General features: G+C 42.5%; 1 long non-coding RNA gene across 5 annotated transcripts in view; it reads left to right on the plus strand.

Moving 5' to 3' along the window:
* The window catches only part of LOC111262682 (uncharacterized), a 43263-nt gene extending 27817 nt beyond the window's left edge, over window positions 1-15446 (plus strand). Inside the window, exons 2-7 of one of the 5 annotated variants that reach the window (XR_015312020.1) lie at window positions 4964-5307; window positions 5505-6748; window positions 7173-7315; window positions 8101-9516; window positions 11479-11998; window positions 12935-15446. This is a non-coding gene — a long non-coding RNA (uncharacterized LOC111262682). Of the gene's footprint in view, window positions 1-4963; window positions 5308-5504; window positions 6749-7156; window positions 7316-8100; window positions 9517-11478; window positions 11999-12934 lie in introns of all 5 variants that reach the window. The other 4 variants (XR_002681786.1, XR_015312021.1, XR_015312022.1 and 1 more) reach the window with 4 other exon arrangements.
* The last annotated feature ends 944 nt before the right edge of the window (window positions 15447-16390 follow it).

Consider the following 16390-nt stretch of genomic DNA (forward strand, 5'->3'; position numbering starts at 1 on the left):
GTGGGGTAAACTTATAGAGAATAGCATTGACAACATCTAATAGAGTGAAAAGACGAGCAGGCTGGAATCGTGAGCTCCGTCATTCAGGCCAAGCTGCCTACTGATAAGTGTCCTGGCTTGCACGTTTACTCACTCAGTGGCCACCCGTTTGTCCGCAGCTGTTTATTTGGTCATTGCCAGATGCTGATCACGCAAATGAGAAACTGTTTTCAGACTTTCGAATCTAACTGACGGTAGCAACAAGAAAAGCAAATTCTTATATAGCTTGTAACAATAGTGCTATTTCTAAGGTTTAAAATGTTTCGGATAACTGTGTAATTGTATGGCTGAGTCGGTGTCCAAAGTCTGTTTGTAGCTATCGATCTCAACAGATCGATGTAAATAAATAGCAGGGAGCACTCTGTTAAGTTTCGCTGAGCTCGAAGCAAACAATAGTAGGAATTCATGTGGTACGCATTTTAGCACATGTTGTTTTTTTATCAGTTAGCAAATCAAAGCGTACTCGAAAACGTGCCGAGAATTGACATCGTTAGATATGCGTTACACTATAACATCTTTCCCTATCTAAAACAAATTTCCTAATCCTTTTTCTAATTTCCAAAGATCCTAAAGACATTTGGGTGTTACAACAGGGCGGACCCAGTCCGTTCAGATACGTTTAAAATTGCAAGTATCATACATTTTTCAAGGTGTCTACGATTTGGACCATAGCCGACTTGGTAATTAATTCACCTTTTTTAGTATAGTGCCGTATAACGAAAGTTACTCTGCATAAAACAGGCTGGAGATGGATACAGTGGGATGTTCGTTATATATGCACTCCGACCGCCGTACTCGTGGACGGTTTGCAATCGTGACTGACACGAAGAGATCGAAAACTAGTGTCCTAATACTATACCTATAGGAGATTCGAGCAGGAAACAGAAACCATGCTGCAGTTACATGTAACCGACGAGTTACGTGCATAATCTCATACTATTGTGTGTGTTTATAAATCTGACGTCGGTGAGCGGTAGCCTGGGATGCACAGCTTGGAGACCAGGCTTTCGATAGTTGGGTTGGACGTCCCGCGCTGTTTTTGACAAGAAGCTTACATTTTGCTGAAAAGAAATTTAATAATTCAGTTTGACGTATATTCGTAACGCTTGTATGTTCTGCGATTTATTAATGCAGAACCTCCCTCAGTCTTTTCCTTTTTGTTAATTTTTTTTCTTTGTCGCTTTCTGGACCCTACTAACCACGCTAAACAGTCGAGCCAGGCAGCAACCATGGACACAGTCGATAGCACAGTTTCAAAATGCTTTTGCAGCGCATATTCACACTAACAATATATATTTATCACTGCAGATTCTAATTCAGTTGATCGGCAGTACAGTTCCGATGCGTCTCTGTTAACTTATGCTTCGTGGTTCAGTGTTTCCTCCCATACGTTGATAATGGCCTTTGATTATTCACAAAAAGCTATACCATTTACCGTCTAGTCGCAGTGGCTATTTGCTAGATTGTTTTGCTGTGGCGGACCGATGACCCGGTTACATCCGGTAATTGTTGTCCAATTTGCTCAGAATTATTGATTTCGGATTAACAGAAATAGAAGTGTGGATGACAGTTGGAGTGTTACGGCGACGAAGCGTTAGAACCAACTACTGCTGACTGGCATTATCTTCAAGCTAAAATGGCAGGGGCAGTTCGTCAGCGGCCAGACCCTGCTCCATTTCGCCACCTCTTCGCTAGCTAGGTTAGATTAAAATGGCAAGGACGTATGAGTAATTATATAACAGTTCATCCTACATAGCTAAATCGCATTAATAACGATATCTGTAATAGAAGCGTCAACGGCAGCGAAAAAATCGCAGTACTTCATTATGAAAACTGTGGTGACAGCCTTGAACTTGAACCCCTCCGTCGATTAACGACTTTCCCCTGACTATCTGAACCGCGCTAAATGCAGCGATGGGCCTAGACAGACCGCGAACTGACGGGAGACAGCTTTAACGTCGGTTATGATTGCAACAAGGAAACGCTCATTACTTAGATGAATATTACAATAACAGCTTAGGCGCGGCTTATTTGAAACTAATGACGCTCCAAACAAAACCGTTGTTCTCTATCGTCATGATTCACTATAACGTTCCAACTTTCATCTATATTTCTATTTATATACAGCTAAGCGAAAACTGAAGTGGGACATTTTTTTTAATTTTAATAGACGAAACTAATATATGCCCGTCGCGGATATAACTAATAATAATAATAATAACGAAAGTTCAAAATGATTGTGAACCGCTCCTTAAGTCCTGCCGACTGACCAGAAAAAACTATTAGCGACAACTGTTAACTTTCGCATGACATTTACTCTCTATTTGTTCATTGTTCACTCCGGTGGCCATACGAACAAAAGACTCGGCGATAGTGAATTTGACTAACCCATATTATGTATGTACATATTACATCAGTACCGACGGCGCTCAGCGCACGCACAACCTCATCTCTTAGTTACTGAATGAGCGTGAATAGATGACGGATAAGGGAAGCCCTTCTCACAGTCACTTTTTCTATTTCTGGTCTGCACCGCATCATCGCGAATGCCTCCCGGTTGCCGTCCTCATAATAGTGTTCTTTCGGCAGGAACCATGATCCACCGCTCCGTAACTGTATATGTATCTGTCTATATGTGTGCGTGTCCACTTCTAGTGGTACTTTGTGGTGATCTTCCACAGACTCAGCCTGCAGCAGTCCACCCGGAACAGTACAATTGTCACCCGCCTGTCGGTCATAGAAGCGACGACGGCAAATCGTCGTTTGGGTTACTGTCGCGCCGTTCGTTCGTACATCGGCTGATACCTCTTCTCGCTATTCGCATTCTCTGCGTGACCTCATTGCGTCCGCCCTAGGGTAACACGAAAGTATAATAGAACAAAGTGGCACCGTCGTCGCTGCTGAAGCTGAGGCTGATCGTGATGATGATGGTCCTGATGATCGTGAGGATGATAGCAATGGCTGTCGGCATAGCGCGACCATCGTCGACGGTTCATTACCAGCCACTGCAGTGACGCGCGACGCGTCTTGTTCTTCTTTCGTGTTATTTTATATACATTTTTCGTCTTTGCTCGTAGTGTAGAACACTGCCACCGCTGTTGATTTACTGACACAACGATATGATTGTTCTCGCCGACATCAACAAATGCGATGTCTTGTCGTCAAAACTAGCTAGGCGAAACGATTATAGCTGGCCGGCAAGATACACTTACATAGATTGTACGCTTACATATAACAAACGAGGCAATAAATAAATAAAAATGTCGCCAAAGTTTCTTGCATATGAATCGTGTCACAGGCAACATTGCGCGTGGGAGATTTCTAGGGGGAAGGTTAATCGATTTTGCTTAGACTTCAAGCAAATTACTCCACATAAAATAGTGAATAGCGATGGATGAATACTATTAATTGAATAGAAGATGAACAAGATTACAGCCAACATTGAAAAATGGTTTTCAAACATTTTGATTTCGTAAAAACGTGCCGGCAGAACAACTGCCGATGACAGCGTTAAAGCAGATACAGCTTGTGAATAGTAGTTGTGTATTCTAATAATAAGTGTTTCATATTAAAAATCTATTCTAACAGACAATAAAACGACATTGGATGATTAACAGAAAAGGCTCACAGGTCCTATTTCCTATCAAAGACGCTCCACTCCATAAACAGATCGCTACGGCCTCTCTCTTTGATTGTAGAGCTTTCCATCGCTAGGATTTTCTCAGACGATTAGGATAAAGTTCAAGAGAATGGTCTGCTGCTTCGAGCTTTTTTCTCTTCAGGTGGTCACTGATAACACTGATAAATCATATAACATTGCCGAACGCCAACAAAAATAATACTCCATCGAAGCATCAGCAGGCGCTACGGAGGCTCGCAGTTTCAAATAACGCAGCAATAGCGGCAGTGTTGCCAACAGTATTCCTTAATTATCAAAATATACTCGGAACATGACCAGTTGGCTGAGTTTTGATACTCCGCATCGTCCTCTAAAGGTACCGATATCGCATGAAACCGCCACCGATAAGCCTAATATGTAGATCTAATATGTGAGGCGTTGCATTCGTCTGGAGCACTCTTAACGAATGCAAACGAGAATCACGAGTGGTATCCTTTTTTGGTGTCCTGATATGCATATAGACATATTTTTGCCCACGAGAGTATGGCGTGAATATCTACTGCCTTGAATCACGTTAAGTTTAGAGAAATAACGGTATAGGTTTCGGTATTTAGATCAACTTTTATGAAATATTTATGCACGGTGTACGGCTACAGTGTTGAATTAAATTAGTCGCAGCATCGATTATGTTGAAACATCGGCGAGCAAAAAACAAAAAGTCGCAAACATCGTTTACTTCATGCCCTATTTTCGTTCCGCTTCCTAACCAACGTGACTGTCTTTCTCCTGTATCTAGTTTGCACTGTCACCATAAACACGGCCATTTTCTTCTCTAGTTTAGCGATACTGATGCCACTGTCCGACGAAGGCAGCAGTGTTGATACAGTAGCTCTGACCACTTCGATTTGTTCCTTATTACCTACCTTCTCGTTGAAAGGTGTTTAATTATTTGCTTTCTTGCGAAGTCTTGTTTAATAGCCATTAGCAACTTTTTTCTTGTGGAAGGAACAAGATTATAAAAGCATCACCTTTGGCAGTCTTCTTGTAGAAGCGGAAACCGATCAGCGGTATCCACATTTACTCTTACATCCTTGTAATGGAGATTAGGTTGCTAGCGGACCCAGCCCTGTCCAATAGACAGAGCTTATTCGAGCAAACTCTTTTGGCCTTGCTTTCCTTTACATTATTGACTCTCGCGAAAAACCGAGCGGAATTTTGCATTCCTCAACAGGTTCTTCCTGAGTTCAATAAAAGGACTTGAATTCCACCGCTGTTGTTTCATTCGTCACTCATTGTCTTATACAGATGCGTCCTGACATCAGCTTGAGGAAACGGCCTAGCTTAGAAGAGCTGACAGTAGCGCCGCCAACACCGCTGGTGCCGAAAGGATGGACGAATCACTGGTCGCGCTGAAGAGTTTCTGGCTAGCGTGAACGGTAGGCTAACCTAGCCGGCCGAACGATAATAACGAGGGCCAGTGGAGCAAGGCTAAACCCTCTTGTCACAAGTTGGACGACTGGCTTCAGCTTATGGGCGGCTTGACGCCGGTCTTCTACGCTTCTTTTCGGGACACGTCCTTATCTTCTCCTGTCCGTTCCTCCGAGCCATCCTCTCTTTCCAACCCCGTTCAAGTCCCTGTTTTTTTAGCTGTAAGTAATTTTTCGCTGTTTCATCCGCGCGTTTCTGGTTCTTTCTGGTTACTTTTATGTGAGCGGCTTTCCTCATCATCGGAAATCACTCAATTCGGAAATGTGTAGCCAAGGGTCATATGAAAGCGACACGTGAAAGATAAGACAAAACCATAATTTATTTCTTGTTTTGTTTGTTTTGCTTTATTGTTTATTAGGATCAATGTATTGATACTTAATGCGTGATCAGATGCGAGTACAAATACGGCGAGTATATAATGGTAGATACAGATGGTAAGGTCGCTTCGCTGCTCAACACTACGGGAAAATACGATATTCTAGTACTTACAACACTATTCTATTAGCAATGGTATGATATGTCATGTTACATTTGGTCATTTAGGGTTTTTGAGTGGTCCTTAGGGTGGTTTTTAAACGAACGTCTTTATCAGGATCATTCACTCGAACCGAGTCTGGATATTCCCTTAAACAGGCCACATGGCTCAACCTACGTAACAAACCTCAGCTAGATTACCGTCAGCCTAATTTGAACAGTTCAAATAGTAAAAAAGACCGATCACCACCACATCACTTACAAGCCTCGTCCACTAGGAAGGCGCCGGTCTTTGCGGCCTTGCGAGATGTACCTGGCTATCTGTGTGTCAATTTCTGTGTGCCCCTAGTACAGCAGACCACTTACGTATGACGATTACGTGTCGCAGTTGTGCGGTTCACGTGAACAACAAACCGCTGTGAAGACCACTTTTTCTTTCTATCACCTTTCAGTCTTCGCTTCATGTTCTTTCTACTTTTCGCGGCAAATTCAAAACTCTGCTACGATCAACCTCTTCAACTAACCTGTCAGAAAGAAGCTTTAGGCAATATCTAGTAGAGGAGATCAAACTTTCCGGTCTGTCGGTTCCTCATTCTTGTAACCTTTCCATAATGTATCCTTCTCCAGTGCGGATACACCACAATATGTAACACTTGTCAATAAATAGAGACGTGTGTACATGTGTATGTGAACACAGCTGAAGTGTGTGAGGAAACGCTTAGGGCCAACATTATTGACCTTATTAACATTATTAATAGAACACGCAGCTCTAATGTATCAGTAAAACAGAGTTCCCATAGAAAACTCCTAGAACTGTCATTGTCTTAAGGGACCACGATGGAAAGTGAGATTGGCTTGATTTTAGCATATGCTCCTTGCACCGCCCCATTAATGGTGATGCTGGTCTTAGCGCTTCTATTCCTGTTTTTTTTTTAGTACTAAGTAATCAGATAGAGGACCGGTCCTTACCGATTTTCTAGTAGAAAACATTAATTGGCTTTTCTTGGCTATTAGGTTATTTACCACAGTTTGTCGAGCGAAGCCAGTAACAGCAACGCCAGCGCAGGAAATAAACTCAAAAGGAAACACTCCGTTTTCAAACAGCAAATAATGGCACCGAGAAAGCACGTACGTCTCTAAGGAGCAGCAAAACTGTTCTGTCTGCTATAATCTTACACTTCCCGCGATGACTAACAATGTCTGATCGTATAACGTAGAATGGTCCAGCCGACCGAATAATCCGCTGCCATTAATCAATAACCTGTGACGTACGATCGTTTGCCATATTAATATTTGTTCGTGGTCTTATTATTGATACTGTTAATGTTTTGTCAAAAGTTTGCTTCTCTCTAAGACATGAATGTAGACCGTATCGATTCTATAACAGCAGACGTTTCATGTGCGGCCGAGTATCGAACTATAATTTTCCATCGACGTTTACCAATACATAAGTTATTGAATGAAAATGTGTACGGTGTATAAGGATGATACTCTTCCACACCGTACATATTATGGTTTATCTAACAAATGAAGTAGTAATATTCTCTTTCAGGCCTGCGGCGGCTGTTTTGCCAGGCATCATATGTAGCCTAGAGCTTCCTTTGTGAGAAGCCTCGAAGAGACGTGTAGCGCGTGCTTCTCCGAACCGGCCACGAAACAAGAAGGAAAATACCCTTGTCTGGATGCTTCTAAAAGGTTGGTAGGTTTCCCCCGTGGTCAGCGGTAGCCTCAGTTGTAATTATAGTTTGAGAAACTTAGCATAAGTCGATGTTCTATTGTGTTATATAGTTTTGCCAATAAACCTGTCGACAACATGCGCAAAGATAATCGCGATCATTGCGAGTTTACAAAGCAGGTAAATCAAAGTTCATAGTAAGCCAATTTTATCATCGGATAATAATAAAACTAATTGTTACGTTTGACAGATATAAATAACGGGCGAAAAGGAATAACACCAAGTTATATATATTCATTTAAATTACCTTCATCCAACGCCGTTTTTTAATGTCTCAATAAATGCTGATGTCTCAATAAGTTCGTTGTATTAAGCGTGAGCATTCTAACTGTTTGCCAGAAAATTGATCTGTAAAATCTACATTGGAAAAGGCATATCCTCGAGTGTGTACAGCTAAGTCTTTAACCGTATTCTTCAGCATATGAATGCGCTCATGAGTGCTTTTCGCAGGAAAAGTATATCGAGTACTGCTCATCATTCATAAATTTATCATCCGCATATTTAGAAGTTTTCTGCTTGCGTCGTAGCTGCTGTCGCTTCTGAAAAAATAAATGGTTGGGTAAAGAAGGCATTTCGCCCTCTGAATGCCGCCCGAAAAAATCCATTAGGAAATATTCAAATTAAATAAAATTTGAGTTGAAGATCTTCCCAAAGTTCCTAACTCTTGCCGATCGTTCTCCCTTTCGTGCTTTTACGACGAGTTTTCAGCGCACATTTTCATTCTATCCGTTATGACTCATTTCAGCGGTGTGACGCTTCGGAAAACTCTACAGTATGGTGCGATCGTGGCTCACCCTCGAAAAAGTGGCCCCTTTTTGTCACCAAGCGTGGCCTGACTTTTGGGAGTCCTCCAACGTTCTTCTCATATAACAACAAGTGTTGTCGAGCGAAAAAGGCACAAGGTCGGCAACCCAACTATGGCCTCTCTCCATCGGCGCCGAATCCTTCTACGTTTTCGACGTCATCGTCATGATAGTTGCCCTCCTTCCCCACGAGGAATGACAAATAAAAAGAAAGATGCATAAAGATCGGTTTGCTCAATCGAATGAGCAAGGAAAGCAGGTTTGTTTATGGGACCAACGAGAACTGCAAAAGTGCAAAGTATGCACAATGCATGGCATTAGGAGTAAAAGTAATGGTATAACAGTTAGGTAAAATCAAACGGAGTCGTAAAGAGAGTAACAACTGGCTAAAATAAAATCACATTATGCTTTCGTGCAGGGGATAATAGAGCCTACCACATGGTCGAGTGGCCTTCTCTAGGTCGCTATCTTCCAGTATCCCGCGCCCACGTTCTCTTATTTTCATGGCTACTTATTTCAGTCTGTATTCTGTTCTTTTGCTCTCATCCTCTCGAGAATATGGCGCGCGCCTCGTCTTCGACTTCCCCTACATCAGCCCTCTGTTCGCCCTCGTTCATCCAACCTCAACGACGTCCACTAGCCTTCTCTTGGTATCTTCACTGTTTTGTCCGCCTGCAGCCTGCTGAAACTCTATTGGCCACCGACTATTCACTAGACCTTCCCAGTTCTGCGGTGCTCTTTTCCCCCCATTGAAACCTTTTCGTTCTTACACTCATCTGGCTTCCAAAAGGGCCTGGAACGAACTACGCGATCTCCTCTTCAGCCTGGGTTAGAGTGTGGAAGCAGCTCTTCTCGAATTAAATAAAGTGGGCGTAGCATTCCATCCGCCGTCCAGCTCAAGTCATTTTGACTCTTTCCCAAAGCAGCAGAGCCTGAGCTATAGCAAGGAGTCCAACGGCCTCTTCTTTCGCGGCAGCTGCACATGCTCCGTTTCAGTTCTCACGCAAGTTACAGCACTTCATTTTACGCGCATCCAGCACCAGGGGGCATGGTTTCTGGCCCGTTCGGCAACCCTTTTCCAGTCTACCGCGAAGAAAGCTCTACTGTTCCGAAAGACCACGTGCACGGCCGCTACCGATCTCACTCCATCAGGAACGAACATAGCTTGCGCCGCCCTTAATAACAACTTCAAACGGGAGGCGATTTCAGAGAATTCTTTCTCAGCTGACAGCATCCGACAGAGCGTGTTTATATGGAAATCAAGTAATGTGGTCTGGAACGCAAAGCCAAATGGAAGCGCCGAAAGACGGAGCTTAGAGCAGTGAATTAAGCTCAAAAGCATCGGCTAATCCCACGTGGTAGGAATGTTTTTTAATTGCATTTTAAATGTCTTTTTGAATGGCATTAGGAAAGCCTGATATTATTTCCGAGTTACGATGATGATGTTGTGTGTGTTTAAAACGCAACACCGACTTTCTGTTAGAGAGCGCTAGAATGCTAATACCTTAAAAACATAGGAGTGTTTTTACTTAGCATGCCTTAGCTTGAAGTGTGTTCTAAACGGTCTACCGATCTTAATGATCTTGTATTCGTCCACAGGGCTGAATTAGTTACGGTTCAACTCCTAGCAATGATTGTATATCTACCAAGTGGGGCCCCGTTACAGCAGGCTTAAACGCGTTTTGTAAGATAGGGTCGTTGAAACAGAATGCTCGCAACCCGGGAACAGATAAAGGTTGTTCCAAGAGTTAGCCAGAGGCCATAGATATCTACTTTAGTTCCACATTCTAAGGATACTAAGCTAATCCGCTTAAATATTTTCTAAAGAGGATACTCTTAAATTACCGCTAAAAGTCCAACCCTAAGTCAAATACATATATATGCCTCTTATTCATGTGGTTGAAAGCCATTTTCCGATAGTATAGCTTTCCTAATGCATATAAATGGCGCAATTACTTCTGAACAAGTTTGATTAGTGCAGTATTAATACCCGCTATTCAATGAAAGCAGCTTTTTCCGGCGTGATACCTTTAACGTGTTATTGTAGAAACCTGCACGCATATATAGATACAACTGTTTGGTACTGGTAACGTTTGTGTAATGACCCGAGATGACCCAAACAATGTATTCACGTATGCATCGAATTCTCCACGGGCAATTGTTATGTACGCCTTTTACTCTTTAGCTACATTCACCATCAATAAGTGAATACAGTTAAAGAGTAGAATATTCATCCCGCATTACCCACTACCTCTTTCTCATATACGGCACTATCAGTTGCTCCTTTTAATCACTTTAAACTCGCAACAAAAGCCGCAGGAGACATCTGTCTGTCGTGTTCACTGTTTAACTGCCATACCGGCAACGCTACCACAATTTCTCTTCTTGTCGTCAATGGCCGTATCGGTAAGTGTCCGAAATCGACATAAGGCAATAACAAAGCCGATGATAACCGCAACAGAAGCGAAGGCCGAGAAGGGCACCAACAGTAGGCTCGTCTACTCTACGCAGAATACGTCTGGTACGTATTTAATGTGGGACAACAGACACTTTTTGCGGCGTGGCGTCGCAAAGTGAGAAAGCAGCAAAAAGGTGGCATAGGTGCCATTCGGTATATTGTCTGAGTAGTGGTTGGCCTGCCATAGCCCAGCTAGTTTTCGTTAAGTAAATTCGGTTACGAAGTAGTAAACACCTTGAGCTTGAATTTCGCATCTTTCGCCGGCACTTAGCCTTGCCTAGCTGGGTTCTTTCTCCAATTATTCAGAAGATCGCCCTTATTTTCTTAATATCTAGGTAAAGTAGAAACTTTCCTTCGAGTGAGACAATGCCCTCGCATGACTTCCGCTGTGCCATCAGATTGGTGACGAAAACGGCGACGTATCATGTATATGCCGCTCCCACAAAAACGCCAAATATCACGTTGGGCTGGGAGAAGCGACAAAGACTGTACATCGAGCCTTGTCAGTCTGCCTTGACGGCCGTCGCCTGTGCTTATCCGTTGGGGACCGCAACGACACGACACGGGGCACTCGAGCTGTCCTACTCCGAGCAAATAATGCTCGCTAGCTTCGAACGTTAAGCCACAGCAACAGCAGCTTCGAATTAAAGATCTACATAAACGTTTGTTGTGCGAATCAACAAAAGATCTAGTCCAGTTGGCACTTAACAGTTAGTTCTATAGTTTGTGTTATTTCACTTTGTATAGTATATGTACTGTGGTACTTCCGCACCTTAGTCAATGTTTTTGTCTATTTAGTTTGTTAATACAGCGATTTTGGTGACGCTGCATAGCTATCCGATTATGTGTATGAAATCGACAGAGGACCGTGATAAAGAGCTGAAGGGAGAAGTCGAGTGCGTAAAAGAGGGCACGCGCGCGATTCAAACAGCAACAATGGAAAGCTTTTTACAGGAAGTTACTGCGTCAGTGACAATAGCTACAAACCAGCAGTTTCATATCGTTTCTCACGCCTCGACCAGTGGTTATGATGCTGTTTTTGTCGGTGCTACGGGGGTCAGCGTGGCAACGACCGGTGGAATAAGAGCAGTCAAATAATGTTACTTTGTGTGTTTCCACAGCCTATTGCGCTTTCTTGCTGAAGTATTCCAGTTACTTTGCCGCCCTCGAAGCAGGGTTTGCCCTTTGTTGTTGCGGAAATTAGGCGAATTAAATCGAATTCACTGAAAACTGCCATCACCTTTTGAATCAGCAAATGTCCAGCAGGAACCCCTGATTAAACAGCGGACTGACTGACTGAGACGAACCTACACGCAGCAAAGGACAACACTGTGTCTGCGGTTACAATAATGTTCTGAACAAAAGGATCTAATTGTTATGACGTAAGTACATTACATAAGTCCAGAAGTATTCTTGAAGAATTAAAAGCAGCAAACAAAACTTGTTGTTAGTGGCAACTGCAGCGAAGAACACATGATGAAAAAAGACTAAAGCAAAAGACTACCTAGGTTTGTTCATTGCGCTGCGTGCGCATATGTCTATAGCAAGTTGAAAACATCGAGTCGAAGCGGCGGCAAAGCTGTTTGCCGCCGCTTCGACTCGATGTTGTCGCTCTACGGTACACGTAAACATAGTATTGTGGCAGGAAATTTTTTGTTAAACGTGACGTGCGTTTCTAATGAAATTCGATGAGGCGAACGTCAGCTTCCAGCTATAATATTCCACGTCGTTGAGCTTCATAAGGCAGCAAAACCTTAACACTTCGAGCACAGAACAGCCGAATACAAGCAGAGCTAGCTACGCAGTAGACCCAAACGTCTGGTGACGCATAACCATAACCGTGAACGAACAAACGAACGCTTGCATTGGACGAAGCATACTTTTCGCAGCATGGTGAGGTTTCCACACCATTAATTCGCTGTGGTCCGGACATCGAAAGCGGACCAACCACGTTACTAAGAGTCATTACGTGTGAACGGCGCAGGACAAGCGAACAGAGAAAAACGTGGGCAGAAAACAACGGACAGAATCGTCCCCGTTGCCGGAGCTGCAAAGCGTTCCGTGTTGGTGAACGTCTGTCTCTACTAGGCGACAACGAGCGGACTATCTGTCCCTCTGATGCGTCTCTGAGACATCGCTGAGACGGCACCAGCATATGTCGTAAAAGAACAAACAGCAAAGTCTAACTATATAATAGTTAACCTTTGGAAGATACAAAGCGCGTGGGCATGCTTTGCCGTCTATTGAATTACTGATGTTGTTGTTTGTGTCATGATTTTAATGTTGCCTGTATTGTTTTTTTCGTTGGCTCGTTTCAGAGATACCGTCAGACCTCAGTCAGTTCAGAGATGATGAAGATTAAGAGATGATGAAGAAGACCATGAGTGGGCTACCAATTTGTATATATTCTTTGTTTTGCCGTCCGAAGCTATCTCGAAAATAGCGTGTTCTCTCATGGCAATGCATCTTTTAGTCGTACTTTACAAAAAGTATTTGCATAAATTTAGATCATTTGGTTAAATTGAAATTATTTTTCATGGCTTTCAATTTTTTCCATATTAATTAACACTGCCATCGTTACCATCGATGCTCGTGTTTACCAATAGAGTTTGGCTCTTTTTCGCTCCATATTTACCTTGGAAACGGACAAAATAAGACCATGTAAAGACAACGTTGACCGAGCTGATACGGAAGAGTAGTGATCGTTCAAGCCAGCACATAAACGCCTACGTCAGTATCTAAAGTAATCATATGATATTAACACGAGGCCGCACGATTGAGACAACAGTAGTTACAGAACAAGGCAAAAGAAAATATATTTCTTCAATACATTTTCATGCCATAAAAACTAATGTCCTTTTTGAAGACCACATGGCATATCCAAGTTATCGATGATGGTAATTTAGGAGAAAAAAACTGTCTCCTGCATTCCTCCTGCAAAACCTCCTGCATTGACGAAAACTTTCAAACATTTAGGTCACTGGCTGTTGACAGATATTTTTGTTCTGCTTATCATGTTCTGAAAAGGGTCGCAGCACAAATGTTCCTTCAGATTGTAAGGGTACAATAACATTTGCAACAGATCTGTATGTTGAAGCAAAAATGCCTACTATTTTGGCCAGATGGAAACATTAGGATTGGTGGAAAAGGTACACTGCTCTCATCGGAAACATACTGTATCAGTGTATTTACAAATCGAGGTCAATTTTGAATTTATAATTACGGTCACTGTACTCAAAAAGCGCCAATTTCAGTTGGCTATGTTTTGCGTGTTCCGTATTCTGGAACATCTACGCGTTCGGACTCGATAAAAGGGCCAGCTAAAAACAGATGATCTTTCAGAACTTCTACCGACATATCACATTGTTTACATGCAACCGCTTCAGTTTTTCGTATGCAGGACATCTAAGCGTTATTGCGTTAGTCCACAGTGCAAGTAGATAGGTTCGGCGAACTTCGCAGTTCCTGTTTCTGTGGCTTCTATAGCTGAGGACGTGACGGTCACCAGGGGCAGAATGAAACGCCCCATTGCCCAACACAGACGCGTGACCTCGCAGAATCCACAGTCTGCAAGCGCCGGCCACACGAGTTAGACCAGAATCAAAACCTGATCCACGTTGCCAGACAATCTGATAATCGGACATATAAGATATGAAAGATAGAAAGAAACAAATAAACGTTTTTAATTTAATGAAAGCGTCGCAGAACGTTTAATCGTAGCAGACAATGCAACATTTAAACTAGGGCGGTGTCCATTTCGCTCGTTTGCCTTATGACGTTTGGGTCATTCTCAACCGCGAACCCTTCGTATAATAATAAATATTTCGTAAATCAATTGTATTTATTGGCGGCAGAAAAGGAATCGCAGCATTTTTGTTGTTTAGTGGGAATGGCTTTTACTGAAAGAGTGATTCTATCTACAACGCAAAAAAGAACAACAAATGGCAGAATCACAGTGGCAGAATTTCTTCTTTAAGTTACACTATATATAATTCAAGCTTCTGTATTTGTATCACTTTGGTTCGCTGTATACACATGGCAAACTCTTTCGGCGTTAGTGTTTCATGTTGTGACAATCGTGATGTTTGCCTCTATCGACCAAATCGCTACCATCGTTATTGTTATCGCTAATGTTTTGTTAGTGGCGATTACAGTTATTGTTGGCGTCGACAGTTCCTAGGGCTCACCGTTGGCGCTGTCCGAGCGAAGTACATTGTCCATGCATGTTCTGAACTGGGAAGGCAAGTTTTTGTCGGAAATTGCTATTGCCAGTGGTTATGTATTTTGGCCGAAGTTAATAAATCATGCCTGGTACCAATTTCTGTATAATAGTGAAATGAACTATTATTGCTAGTATTAAAAAAAAAACCTCTATAATCATTACGACGACAACAATAATTATTAGTTCAATGTCACTATTTTTGTTGCTTGGAATGTACTGTACGGAGCGTTTCGGTAACGTACATCTGCAGACATTTTCTTTCTTTTTTTGATTCATTTTCGATCCTACGATAAATGACAAGGATACATGTCGCAGCATTTTAAATGTCGTCGATCACTAGGGCGGTTAGAGCACGTTTCTATACATCTCGATGGCTAGCCAATGCTGTACTTAATTGTTCATCGCCATGCGACGGGTGCCGCGGGAACGTCACATAACACCAGGACGACAAATAGTTCGACGAAACTTTGGACTATGAGACACTTGCGTGTTATTAAAACATCCGCTGTGACCGATTCGCGCCAGGCCTCATTGTTCGTATAATAGAGTTTAATGAAATGAACTATGAATGAAGATCTATATCTCAATAAAGATCATGCGAAAACATATTCGATCAAATCACTTACTGCTTAAATATAGGTATGCTGCTTATTTAGAGAACATTTGTAATTATTTTTTTTTTTTCTATTACAAGAATCCATTCGTGTGTGAATGAAAAGCCTGCTCCAACAATCAGTTACGCATACAAATTATATACAGTTTGTACTAATAAAGTGTCTATACACCCATTTCGAGCTTTTGTCCCCGTTAGCTAAATTGTTTTATCCTACGCCATCATTTTACGCTGATTTAGGGCCCAAGCAATAATCAGAATAATACTTACATGCCGTTGTACATCACGCACGGACACATTTTAATCGACAGGTCAGAGACTCTCACTTAATATGCAACACTTTCACGTAGACTACTGCGTCAGGTATTGGCACAATCAGGCGCAACCAAATATACTTACTCCTGCTGACTAGCTAATTTCTATCTAATCGGTTTTCGCATTTCTCATTCGCTCTATCACGGTGCCAATGCTCCATGATTAATTGTCACTTTGAGTTTGGCTCCTTCACGCGTCACCTTAACCCGGCACATAAATCGACCAATTTGAAACGTAGTTCCCACCAATCAAGCCGTCAGCTCTTGGAGCAGGATTTTATCCACCTTATTGCTTCAAATACACGCTCTATCTTAGATACACACTCGTAGCGAAACTGTGTGCTATAGATCAGCTCAGAAGACAGACCCAGAGTACGATAATATCGTTGGACTCGAATAGGTCTCCGTGCCATGTCCGTATGGCTGTTGACTTGTTCCATATGTTATCGAACGGCTCCGCATTATTTTGCATTTGACTGTTTCTGCTGTTTCTACCTATTACATCACTCTCGCGTCCAGTCACTACATATCCGACGCAGCGCGGAGCGTCTAGGCGCCAACCGCTTGCCCTGAACATTAAAACAGGATAGAAGTGTAGCTCTGTTGGCGTGACAACCACGTTATT

This window comes from Varroa jacobsoni, unplaced genomic scaffold (assembly GCF_002532875.2).
Source record: "Varroa jacobsoni isolate VJ856 unplaced genomic scaffold, vjacob_1.0 scaffold_693, whole genome shotgun sequence".
Lineage (NCBI taxonomy): Eukaryota > Metazoa > Arthropoda > Arachnida > Mesostigmata > Varroidae > Varroa > Varroa jacobsoni.